Raw genomic sequence first — 13412 nt, 5'->3', positions numbered from 1 at the left:
TAATATCATGACTATTTTTGTGTTGAGACTTCAGCATTCAGATCTTTTTAGAAAGATTGTAACGGTCCTTTTTGTTTCGTGTTTTCAAAACTCGAGTGTGTTATAAACGCGATCGCTTTGGAAGGGCCATTAACGACGCGTAATGGTCCAATCGGTGGAGGACCATCTCCATTGATCTGACTCGATGTTTACTAAAATTGTCAAAATTCGAATCACTTTGAATAAGATTCGAAAGCCCTGAACTCCTGAAAGTCCGCTAAAAGTCTTGGAAGTCTTGGAAGTCGTTCGCGTAAATGCATTTCCGATATGTTTCTAAATTTCCTACTGCTCAAATTAAAGCATTCGAAATGCTTGTAAAGTATTGATTAAACTAGCCAAGCTTTCAAGACTTGTCCTAATCAAATCAAACCTAATCGAATTCAAACGTGATACTCAAATACGTAAAAGAAACAAATTCTCTTTTTCCACATATTTAGTATTTCTTTTTTGCAGATACCTCTTTTAAAGATACCTTTGATATATCTTTAGAAAATACGTTTCCAAGCTCAACTTCAAGGACTATTCTCGTTACTTGATCGTGGATTATTAGCCATATTATGCATCTATAAAATTTCATCAAAATCGATGCGTTATATTCGAGTAATGCCCCTTGTTAGCCGATTCGTGGAAGATAGCGATGGAACGATTTCATTCATCGAGGCGTAATTAAAACTGCATACAATTAAAACTTCTGGATAAATACATTGCTGGACGAAGCAGACGACGCGACGTCCAATTATACGGCTTCTGTAATACCAATGAAAAGGCGTACTGGATGAATAAATATTCATCCGCGGACTTTCGAAGCAAACAGGTACAATTTCAGCTGCCTTGTGCTCCAACGAGAGTGGCATCTCTCAAGGTAGTCTTCTTGCCAGTTTTAGAATTATGCTCATTAACTCACGTTGACTAATTCCAAGTTAGGTCACTTGGTATTACAGGCCGCTGACATCTAATAATTTCACCATTTTCTGTAACCAACAGTTTCTGCAGTACCGACGTACTTACCTATTGACTGTGCCGACTCACTAAAGAATCTCTCGAAACGAGTTAACGATGCCTTTACCACGTCACGTTTAGTCATTAAACCCTTGAGTTCAGTATCCATCATAGCGTGTGGTTGGCGTAGAGGACAACAAAGAAACAATTTTCCGTAACTGCGAAGAACGTGGTTGCAAGCGGTGTTAACTGACTCAATTGCGTTGAGGTCGATCAATTTCTCCCTTGGAGTCTCTAAATTTAGCGCGCTACTGTTCTTTGATTACCGAGACGCCTAGCCGACTATTTCATCCCTGTTACAGATGCTTCTCAGAATTGGTTTTAGCCACAATTGATACTAGACCTCAACTCTTTGTGGCTTAATGACTGGAAATTCCCCATGTTGATTATTCGCAAGTCCTTTTTGCAGATTGCCTAACCCAACGAGACTTCCAAACTTTGTCGATTCATGATACATACGAACCAATTACCAAATTATTGGTTTGGCTGGTGTCATCTCTTTATTTGACAATCCAAGGGAAAAGAAAAGATAAGTAGATATTGCATGTTTTAAAATTTTTCGTGACACATTCGATGAAAATCGGCGGTCTAGCGTAGTTGAAGCGACAAGTTCTACTAACTGAACGATTTAGCCTTCTAATTGAGTCTGAATCTTAATCGGATGTTGAATTGGTCTTCTATCAAAATTGCGGGTTTGATCGAATATTCTAAACCGAATTGTTTAGATTAATCAAATCGTTGACTTAATCTCATTTTTCCCTACTGCAAGAGGCAACCTTTTGATCGAGAGTCCATTAAAGTTTCTAGTTGGTTAGCTCCGCTAAAAACAACCCTTAAAGTTCCCTCAGAGACAACATCAATCAACACCTTTGCGAAATCTCTTTGCCAAAGCTTTCGTCCTGTCCGGAACGGGAACGAGTAATTATAAGAACTTTGGTATGATTTGTGATCTGGAAAATTCATGGCAGTTCTTGACGATTGATTCTTATGTGTTTAGTCAACCATTTTTCGAGTGTCGGGGAATTAGCGTCTGCTGAAACGTTCCAGAAACGTCTGATTTATAACGCATCAATGGGTATTATGCCAGTGTTCGTTTTCCAATTTTCCAAATACGTTAAGCAACGTGATACAGTGTAACATAAACCACGTTCGCAGCGAGCGCTTATAATATCGATAGCATACTTACACTCCAGTTCAAAGATCATATTATTATTATTAGATTTTAAATTTTATCTTTATTTTTTATTTTTATTTTATTTTATTTTTATCAGCTATTAAATTTTATCAAGAACAGAAAGAAATTATTGATGGATTATATCGTAATTATTCGTTTAACTTGATAGTATATACGATAATGAAAACACATTTCACAGTATTCAGCATGTTTAAACAATATAAAAATATCGTCATTAAAAAATATGTGCATTTTGAAATGCATAATATGTACAAAATATCAAATATTTTAATAATAAGAAAGGTCTTACGACTTTAGGACGGATATGTATGTCATTGGTCTTTTACATATATAAAAATGTCGATGCCTTAAAAAAGAAGTTTACCATGCATCAAAAACGATTCGCAAAATTTTTACGCTAAATTGAAATGATACATTTAATAAAAAGAATTCGTTTTACTTAAAAATCAAAATTGAATCCTGTATGAGAATCGCTTCACGGCCAAATTGGTCACTTCCCTGCACGTTGGAATTTTGTTCAAATTGTGCTATGTTGTAGTCAATATGAAAATATAAAAGTAGTGTTATGTTATCCTTCTACTTTTTTTACCAAATTCGCTTAAGCGATGCGAACTGTTAAAGTTGCGAAAATAATACCTTTGCGGCCAAGATTCAATTTTCATATGGTCTTTATGAGTGGGCATATTCAGAGAGTCTTTTAATGGTTCCGTCGTAAGGATTACCAGAAAAGAGCGGTTGACCGAGCTCTGCACTCACTTGAATCGTCGTATACCGCAGCGTTTATCAGTCTGTTCTGAGCGTAATTTTAGTTGTCCACAAGATAAAAACGTGTAATTCGAAAAGAAAAAATCAAAAAATGTAAAAATATGTTTTTCACATTTTTCGAGACTCGAGCCGGATTTCTCCGAAACGAGGTCTTAAACAAAATTTGTCAAAAAAGGAAGCTTAACGCAGTTTTCTTATTTCCAATATTCTCTCTAACCCCATTCGTACTTTATATATTTATGAAATACGGATTACCCTGTACATGTGTACGTCGCTATTATACAAACTCAATTTGTTTGAACAAATCGCAATTAGAGCACTTTAGTTCATATATATTGCAGTTTGGTGTATCTCGTACATACATACGCTATTTTGTAATTATTTTCTGATATCTCTAGTGATCTGATTACTGCAAGATCTTGCAAAGCTGAGTTTAAATAACATAAATTTTGTATTTCTGGTAGCGGGTCATTAAATACGAACATAAACAGAATCTAATGCAGTTTGTATAGTTTCCGTGAAATGAAGGCAAATGAATTGTCGGTAAAGTTGCAACAGATTGTGGCTTGCAGCGTGCGGTTAACGTTACTAGCTTCGATCGCAGAGATTCCTAACAATCTACTTTGTATACTGGAAACATTCTCAATATCTTTCTCGATATCAGCAATTAAGTCAAAATACATCGATGGCTTGCTGCACAAATATTATATGACCAGTTCCAGCGTTTTCGAAGAAAAGATGAATGCCAGATAATAATTAAATAAATACTGTTTGCGTTATACTTATCCTTATGAATGCTGTTATAAAATTGCTTGTAAATTCTGCATTGATTTTTTTTTAGGAACATAAAACGACAAAGATGAAAATATCTCTATACTAAACACGACAAATAAAAATATTATTTTTTACAAATTTACCAAGTAGATGTGAATGTGATTTTTATACAGCAGAAAGAAACAATCAAGATCTGTTCGTTGCACGTAAAATCTCAAACTTCGCAAAAATTCTGTATTTGTGCAGTAAACCACACGTGTCATTTCATATTGTTTTTTTCCACATGATGTAATTCTTCTAACGCTGTATTTTTGCTATTGATATCTCTATTTGAATTTTGTAGTTTATTGAATTTATCAGTCAGAATCGTGTTTATTCCTATTCTTTCCTACAGAGGTGTGACATAAGACGTGTCAATGGAATTTCAAGGTTGGTGAGCCAAGTAGAAGATAATCTTCGAATGACTGAAATATTATTGTGTAAACGAAATACGTGTTGACCCGTCTATGTTTTTACTTATTAATACTGCGTTGTCAATTGTTCAACAATTCGTCGTATTTTGCTGTTAAAGCGAGAAATTCGTTGAATTTCATTTTGTATCATTTAATGTATACACAACGTTAGGATAGAAAAACTGTCCTGTATTGATTGTGAGTCATCTTTTCTCAAATTCTTTCAGAGTCATAAGAAATATCAAAAATATAGATTTTTAGTAAAACAGATAAACAATAGCATTCCATTGAATGTAAAGAGTATCCGGAAAATTATGTACTTTTGCGTAAACTTTTTTTGATAATAATTTTTTAATAAACGGCGATCTTCGATTAGAATATTCACAACAGTACTCAGAGTGATGATTTTGACAATTTGTTGAAAAATTATCGAAATCAGATGTGTCTCCTTCTTTGTAAATATTTGCGAAGCACAACACGATTACGAAAATTGTCTTCGTGAAATTCCTATTTAAGAATCGATGAATTATTGCGGTATAAAATACGAAGAACAATAAATTTCAGTAGTAAACAAACATCAACAACAATTTTACGGGAAGCGTTTTACAGATAAATCTTTGGTCGATTCGTTTGTTTTAATCTTTTAACAGCATCGCTTCATCTGATTAAAACTGGCAGTAACTTTCGAAGTAATCTTATTAATCGACTAATGTTTTCTGTACTAATCACTGCGATATACCGAGTGGAAATATTATTTGAAAATCATTCGACGCGCAGTTTCCCTGTTACTGTTAAATTACACTCTCCATACGTTAGAAGCGTTTCAAACTTTTCCTCGTTGTTTCCCACGACACCGGTACAGTTTGCTTATATTATTTAATTTGAAGATACATATACTATCTTCGAAAATGAATGCTTCGAACAATTATTTTTTCTTTCCTAGATTTACTTGTAAACGGACCGTCGAATATGCTTGTGAATTCCGCGTGTACGAAACACAGTTACATAGTGCAAATGCATATATATAAACTGTTGTTATGTTATTACTCATTGAGAATTTATACGCTTGCGCCATTCCGTTTATTACAGCTATTAGTATTGGTATTACGGCTATTCCTGACATTCGTAGAATTTGCTTGAGGCTAATTGTACAAATTTCTGGCTGGTATTAATAAACTTTGTTTTACATAGGAACATGGTATATTTAACATAGTATCATTAACTTTTATAATTATCCTATATTTTTGTAATTATCAGAGTAACTGGTAATAATTTTACAAGCATTATTCACAGCCACTGACCATATCACCGCGTTGGTCGCTTCTCTGAGAAATCATAAAACTTTCTTTCTAGTTTATGTATATTGGTTTTATTTTGCTGAGTTCTACACGTTGTACTGGAAGACGAAGAGAAATCTGATATTGCCATAAAATCACACGAATATTTCTCAATTCGCTAGAAAAAATTGAGAATTATCTATCAGACGATATTTAAATTCTATTGGAGCTTGATTTTGCTGTAATTAGTAACGGGCCGTTAAACACTTCGAATCGTGTCGAACAGAGGCGCGCATCTCGAGAATCATTTCAAAGAGGATTCGATACCTTAAAACTCCCAAAAGTCACGGAGGTCCTGAAGATCCTGTTGACTTTGATAAGTTTTGAAAGCTTGGCGTGTAGTTAATATTTTACAAGCATTCTGAATCCTTTAATCCAAACAGTATCATTGCCATCAAGTATTAAAGAAGAAACAGGAAGTTCGAGATATCAGAAATGCATTTACACGACCGACTTCCAAGACTTCCACGACTTTTAAGACTTTCAGAAGTTTTAAGCTATCGAATCCTATTCGAAGTAATTCGAATTTGTACAGCCTTGAAAAACATCGCGTGCCGTTTTGAAACTAAAGTTCGAATGCCCATCGTTACCTATAATACAAGGGAAAGCAGCAAGAGCGAGGAGGCAAGAGAAGGGAAGCCCTGTTTCATCCAGGTCTGAACTTCATCCTGCTGGTAGACTCATCAGGCAAGGACTCCTTTCCTACAGGTTCGTGCTTTAGACTTTAGGCATTGGAATAGCGAACACTAGGTCAAAGGATGTATTTGAACGGAAAGGATGGTTAGCGAGGACTTTTGAGGAATTGTGCTTTGGTCTCTGTGCTCTAATGGCGAGTGCAAGAGAATCTATACATTCCCTTAATGCGTTCTAGGAAGTAAGTTCTCCAATAACACTAACAAAGGGAGGTCATGAATTGAACAAAGGTCTTCTTAAATGAGGCAATTCCTGGATTGTATTTTACTAAATGCATAGACGTACTGCAGAATATTACGCATACGAAAAATCAGAAACTTTGTTGAATTTTATTTTCATTTTGGCGCTTTACCATTTCTTTTATCTGACTACGTTTCTATGTTGCTTCTTCCTGTTTTTGCTAGGAGTAACTTGTATTAGGTTGTCTGGAAAGTTTCTTTCATTTTAGAAGGAAATTATAGATGCGAAACATGTTTATATTATGTTTTATTACACGTATTAATACTTAACGTACTAATACTGCACGTAATGCAAAATGGATCATACGATGTAAATTGTAGGATAAAAAAAATAATGGGTCAAAAGAAAAAAAACAAAAATGTTGCGTGTCTATTGTTTCCTTGTGAAACGAAAGAGATTTTTCGGACAACCTAATACAAAGAAATACGACACTCTGCATGGATATTCTATAACTACAGAATTGTACAGTCGAGAAGACTCAACTCAAAAAAATATTATTCGTAATGTCTGTCTATGAACTTAATCAGCTTAAAAAGGAATAACAACTATGATGTTTATAATGCAATAAGTGTGCAAAAGTCAAGAACGAAGTAGGAAACACATTGTCTGAATTTAATGTGATAAACAAAAAATTGGTAAAAATGAAAGGTGAGATGTATATAAAGCTCATAAAAAAAGGACAGAGGTAAGAATAATTAAAAATATAATTAAGAAATGTACGAAATTTGAGAAGAATAAAATCCGTGTGGACTTGCGCGTGTAAATGCTTTCAACTTTGCGTGAGGATAGAACGAAGACTTTTGATACGACTATTATAACGGGCTCCGGCAATTGCTATTAAACTTACAAATCCGAAGGTACCATATAAGACACCGGTGATCGATACTGCCAGAATTAACTATAACATTTAAATTAATGAAAGATCCATGCAATTATCAATACTTTTAATATTACAAGGCTAACACTAATGTAAAATATTAGATGCACCACAAAGCGCATGTTACATGCGTGTGCATATTATAATATATTATGTTGAGGTAAACAACAGCCATGCAGACAAAATTTGCCTGATAGTCAATATGTAAATAATCGAAAAATAAGAGGACAGGAACGAAAGATGTTTAAAGATAGTAGCCAATTCTACGATTATGAAATTCTACAATTGGCCACTGCGTTTACAGAACGAAGAAGCGGAACAATCATCTTTGAAAATATATTTGTTAAGACAATGACGTATTTGTCGCGTTACGTTAAAAATAACACCAAAGGACAAATTATCCCGTAAAGTATCGAAACGATCCTATTAAACTTGAAATACGTTGAAGAAAGGAAGGTAAACTTTCAGACCAGTTCCTATAAAAGCTACTGTAATATCTTAAATTATTATCTCGTCTCTCAATGGTTATATTAAATTTTCATCTGATTGCTGCATTATCTCATGTAAAGATGCTATTATTGCGAAGAGAATAGAATAAAACTGAACGGACGTAAAATCGATAAAGCGTGCTTTGTTCAAGTACGTACACGTTCACGCGTACACGTTTCCTCGCGCACAAAAGGCACGTTTTGGTTGGTCGAAGAAGCAGAGGCACAAGTAAAATCCATCGATCGATCTTAAAGGTCTACAAGTCCAGCGTTGCTTGTGAATGCGTCCCATCCTTGACCGCGGCACTGGCTTCTCTGATAAACCATGTAATACAGAAAGGAACTCGATGTGGAACGGTTTCGACACAGGCTCCCTTAGGAGACCGCGAAAGCATCTCTACTATTGTACGGCCCGCTATACGAATAGTACAAGCATCCTAATCGTTCTTTGCTTCTCTCCTTAGTATTCCTATCGTATCGCCGTTCTACAATATTTCATCTTTTCAGACGTTTTATGTTCTCTTATGTAAAGATCACTTCTCGATAATCCCTTTTTAACACTTAAAATGGAACTAGTCATTGTGTTTTTGTTAGATACTAAATCATGAAAAATTAAAAATATGTTAAGAGTACGATATATGTTGTTAGTGTAGATACATGAGGATTTAGATCGTCATATATTTTGTTTTTTATTCTCCTGGAGATAATTTACAATTTGTTCATGAGAACATTCGGTAAATTGATACAACGAGTTGGAATGGTAGCTTGTAGCCATATTCCCAGTAGTCCATGCTATAGAGTTAAGTTTGTTCGTAGATTATCGAATGTCTTAGTTAATGAGATCATTGAAATATTTCTGGCACAGTCTTCCCGGGATAAATGCACGTAGAATATAAGTTGTTTGCTAGTAAATGATCGTTGAATAATTATAAATATAAATATGGTGGCAGATAAAAGAAAGTTTATGGAGAAAGAAGTGTAACAGGACACCATAATTTTACAAAGTGGATTTATATTTAATAAGAGCAGTGAATAAGAATAATACATATAGACCACAGAATGGATGACCGTTATCAATATGGTAAAATACTTTTAATACAGAAGTTACTGAGATTCATAGTGTACCAATTCTTCTTTCCTTTATTCGCCATTGTATATGCATATGGAAAAGATCTAAGAGTCAAAGTTTTAAGAATAATTAACATTTAAATTAACTTAAACTTTAAATAACATTTAAATTAACTTAAACTTTAAATAACATTTCAAATTAATTTAAATTTAATAACATTTGCACACGCACGACGAATAGGAGATGCAGTTTGTGACAAATTTGTTCAATAATTCTATTCGATTAGAAAATATTGAATGACTTTCTTATTCGTGCCTTATTTACGTATTAATAAAAAGTAAGAAACTTTATATTCAAAAACGGCCTTTCAAGCAAATTATTGGAAGAAACGAGTTAATTTGATATTATTGAACTTGTCTTGGTGCCATCTCTAACATCAAAGAGAGAAGTTTATATCGTTTATGCAAATTCATGTTATGTTACGTTATGTAATTCATTAAATATAAATAAACATCTGCTTCTATCAAATATTTTACCGTGTGCTTTATTTTGCATATTTTATATATCTTTCTATATAACACGAATAGTGTGTATTCTTGCACCTTCGAACTTTTTATAAATGCATAAAAATCCGCAATCTAATAATGCCGCGTGAGAAAGTAAATAAGATTATAATATTTTATCGAAGAAAAAATGTTTTTCTTAACTGTCAGATTATGAGAAATGAAAAGCTCGTAACAGCTGTTACAGCTATCATTTTATATAATTAAGTAACTGTATAACAGTCATTGATTATATATCATCATGCTTCATGTATGTATACGCTCCTACAGAATATTTTTTGTTGCATAACCATCGTTAAGTTTCTTTTCTGTTTTTATGGTTGTTTAACTATATCTCCACTGTAATATGTATGTACTGTAATACGTATTTCGTATATTTCATCGCTGGTATATATTTTCTTTCCATGCGTGCTTTATAGCTTGGTTCTCACCGTAACCTCGTTTGTTTCATAAAAAATTTATCTCATTTTCCCACTGTTTCATTTTCTTTGCCAATTTCTCCCGTTTTATTTGAGATATTTTATAATTTTTTCTTTCCTGCAAGAAACTACGTTGTAATCCATCTTCTCTTTTCACTTTCTTTTTCTGCGAGTCACATTGTATTCTGCAAATTCTTGAAATTTTTTATCTCTCTATGTATATACAACTCTGCTTCGGTTCATTATATCATATATGATCGTTCGATTTTAATCAAAAAAACGTTCGATAATCGTGTTATTTATTAATCTTTATTAATTCTACGATTAACTTTTTAACCTCATGTATTAAATCAATCAAGTGATTGGTTTCAGGATGAGACACACGAACTATTGCAAGCGAGTGTCTTCTAAATAAAATAAAAGTCATAAGTGTTACGACTAGAATGGATGGATTAATCGCCGCACAATATTTTCAGAGATGGTAAGTTTTGAAATTCCAAAATGTCTCTCGTATTCCAAAATGATAAATATTATTATTGATCGTATTGTTATGTATGACATACGGTAACAAATTCTACGATATAAGAAATCTTAAGAGGCTACAGTTTTTGCTAACGAAATTTATATTTACTAATTTAAAATAATACTTATTTGTTAATAATGATTGTAAATGTTGCTATGCATTATATGATAACATGCATTTGTTATAGGCATACGTGAATCCTTTGGCGGTAATCTACATCAGTAACTTGAAACTGAAGAAATAATTATTGCCATTTATAAATTATTAAAGTAAAATTTAACGTCTGTAAAATATTAATACTTTTCTATAAGAATCAGGAAATGATATATAAAATACTAATAGATACTGCCAATAATATTGTTCTTGAAATAGTTTCTGTCGGATATCCGCCAAATAAAATATTGGCAGAATTATTTTAGAAGTGTTATGAACTTCAATGTAAATAGACATTAAGTGACAACTATTTGCAGTTAAGAAGCTTAAAGAAAAGGAATTCGTCAACGACCTAGATAACTTAATTTTAATTCAATGCTATTCGAGTTAAGCTCTGCAGCTTAGAGAGCTTTCTTCACTTTGTCGTCGTTACTATAGAGTGGAGGATCGACAATGGGAGGGAGGAGATGCGCTGACTGATATTCTATAACTACATGTAAATACGATTAGTTTCTGTAAGAACAAGATAATCTCTCTATATGTAACAATACAGGTAAAAAAAAGACGATCAACAAAGTGAAGAGAATCTCGTGCTATATTTATTGAAATTATAGAAGAGATTAGGTGATTTTCACGAGATTGAGAACTGAGCACACCAACCTTACACGTTCACATTTGTTAGCTTAAACTGATCTAAAAAAGTTCAACCATTGCAATTATACTTTCTCAGTGAATCATTTTATTGCAAAATAGAACCAAATTTTATCTTCTACCTGAGTTTCGAATAATTATCAATAATGAAATTGACTACGTAAGAGTAGTTAGAAAATATAAAATCAATAAAATGACATTATTAAGATACATACATATGCCTTTCATTATCGTGTATCAATTCTCCCATAGATAGGCAATTTCGTACAATTTTTAACACGTTCCTCGTTTAAACTGAAAAAAATTAATATTTGTTTCTGAACAAAAATATAATTTTTATTCTCATCAAAGAAATCACTAACATATTTACGTTTGCACGATCTTTTCCTTGCAAAATGTATCAAACTCGCCCAGTCTTCTACATATATATGACACATAGCTAAATATCATACATTGTATGTCACGTATGTATCATGTATCATGAGTAACTTATTGTATCTTACGTAATGGTAATTGTTGTTAATAATGACCGTGAGATTGACTCGACTTTAACTACATAAATATGATAATAATAAAAATAATCGGTCGAAACTAAGAAACCACATCGACCTGTAGTAATCGATTTGCTGTGTTGCGTTTATGATAAATATAAGGAAATAATTATTATTCGCTAGTCTCCCTTCTCTCTTTCTTCCATTTTTCTCTTTGCATTTTAGACTGTGCGTTGTTCTCGCTATTCGCACGTAGTCTATTCTTCTCGGACTTTCTCCATTTTCTCGCATTTTCCGTTTTCCTCTTTCCGAGCTCGTTCTTCCTGCGAGTTATATCCCGTAAACCGTAGTAGTTTGTTGGTCACGGTGTGCAATCTCACGAAGGGCCAGAGGGAGAGAAAGAGTGAGAGAGCGAGAGGCGAAGCGTAACGCCTCCCTCCTGCGCCCTTGTAACCAGGAACCCGAATTCGGTGCATTCACGAGTGTGCGCGTACACACGCGAGAGAGAAACATTTAACACAAGACTACGCAGCAGATGTATTTGGTGTGCTGCTACTGCTATGTAGTGGCTCGTATTTTCGTGTGTGCAGCGAGAATGGAGAATCACTATATGTAGAAATACGTTATACGGTACATTGTGTGGCTAAACAATATGTGCGGCGAAATGCAAGTCTATACACGAGGATGTAGACTTGTATAAGAAACAGATTAAAGAGACTACGCATGTAAGGTGATACTCGCACCGATAGGTATTCGTTACTGCGAAGAATAGATTTCCGTGAAAATGAACGCTTACTTATGCGAAACCGAAATTTGGAAAACAACACTGGAGCTGTTTTAGAATCAAACATGGATAAAAGAAATAACAACGATCAAACAACGATGATCCCAGAAATAAGAAGTACACTGTGTATATACGTTTTTCGTTTATTTTTTAGCAGCGAAGCTTTAAAACGCGTATTCGTTACCGACGAATAATTTGCTATGCAGACCACCTTCAGGTGGTTTCATTAAAAGTACGAGTAGAAAATTTGCTGTGTAAGGATTATTTCGAATTCATTTAAAGTACCAAAGACAAACTCACCGCTAAGAGATGGAGGATTGAAAACATGAAGATAAAGATTAGGGAATATTATATTATCCTTTGGTATATGAGAGATCTACACGTGATAAGAACGGAATACGAATGTAAAACGTGTCTTTCGAATTCTTTAGGATTATAAACTAAAACGAAATGTAAGATATTTAGCGTTTTACGAGTATCGTTCATGTTGTAGATAGAACAAAATACTGTGCTATTGAGTGCAATGATAGTTCGGTAGGTAAGAGTGAACATAGATTAATGATTGGATGAAAGAATATGGCGTGAATCTACGGACAATAGTGGACTTAGTAATTCGTGAATGTGATCGCAAGGAAAAAGATTGCTGAAGGGAATAAATGGTAATTCTTAATTTTAATTCTGATTCGAGAGAGTGAACATTGTACGCAAAATTGTATTGCTTAAATCTAATTGTTATCTGTGCTTTCTTCTATCATACTGTCGTGGTTGTATTGTTTGAAAAACTAACATTTCTGAATTGTATCACTTTCGAAATAATGAGACGATATATATTTAGAATGTCCCACGCAACTAGGACAATCTATAGCCCTCAAACGGTAGATCATAGAAAAGAATTTTATT

Source organism: Bombus terrestris, chromosome 10 (assembly GCF_910591885.1).
Source record: "Bombus terrestris chromosome 10, iyBomTerr1.2, whole genome shotgun sequence".
Taxonomy (NCBI): Eukaryota; Metazoa; Arthropoda; class Insecta; order Hymenoptera; family Apidae; genus Bombus; species Bombus terrestris.
The sequence above is the reverse complement of the archived record's forward strand: the minus strand, read 5'-3'. Positions refer to the sequence as shown.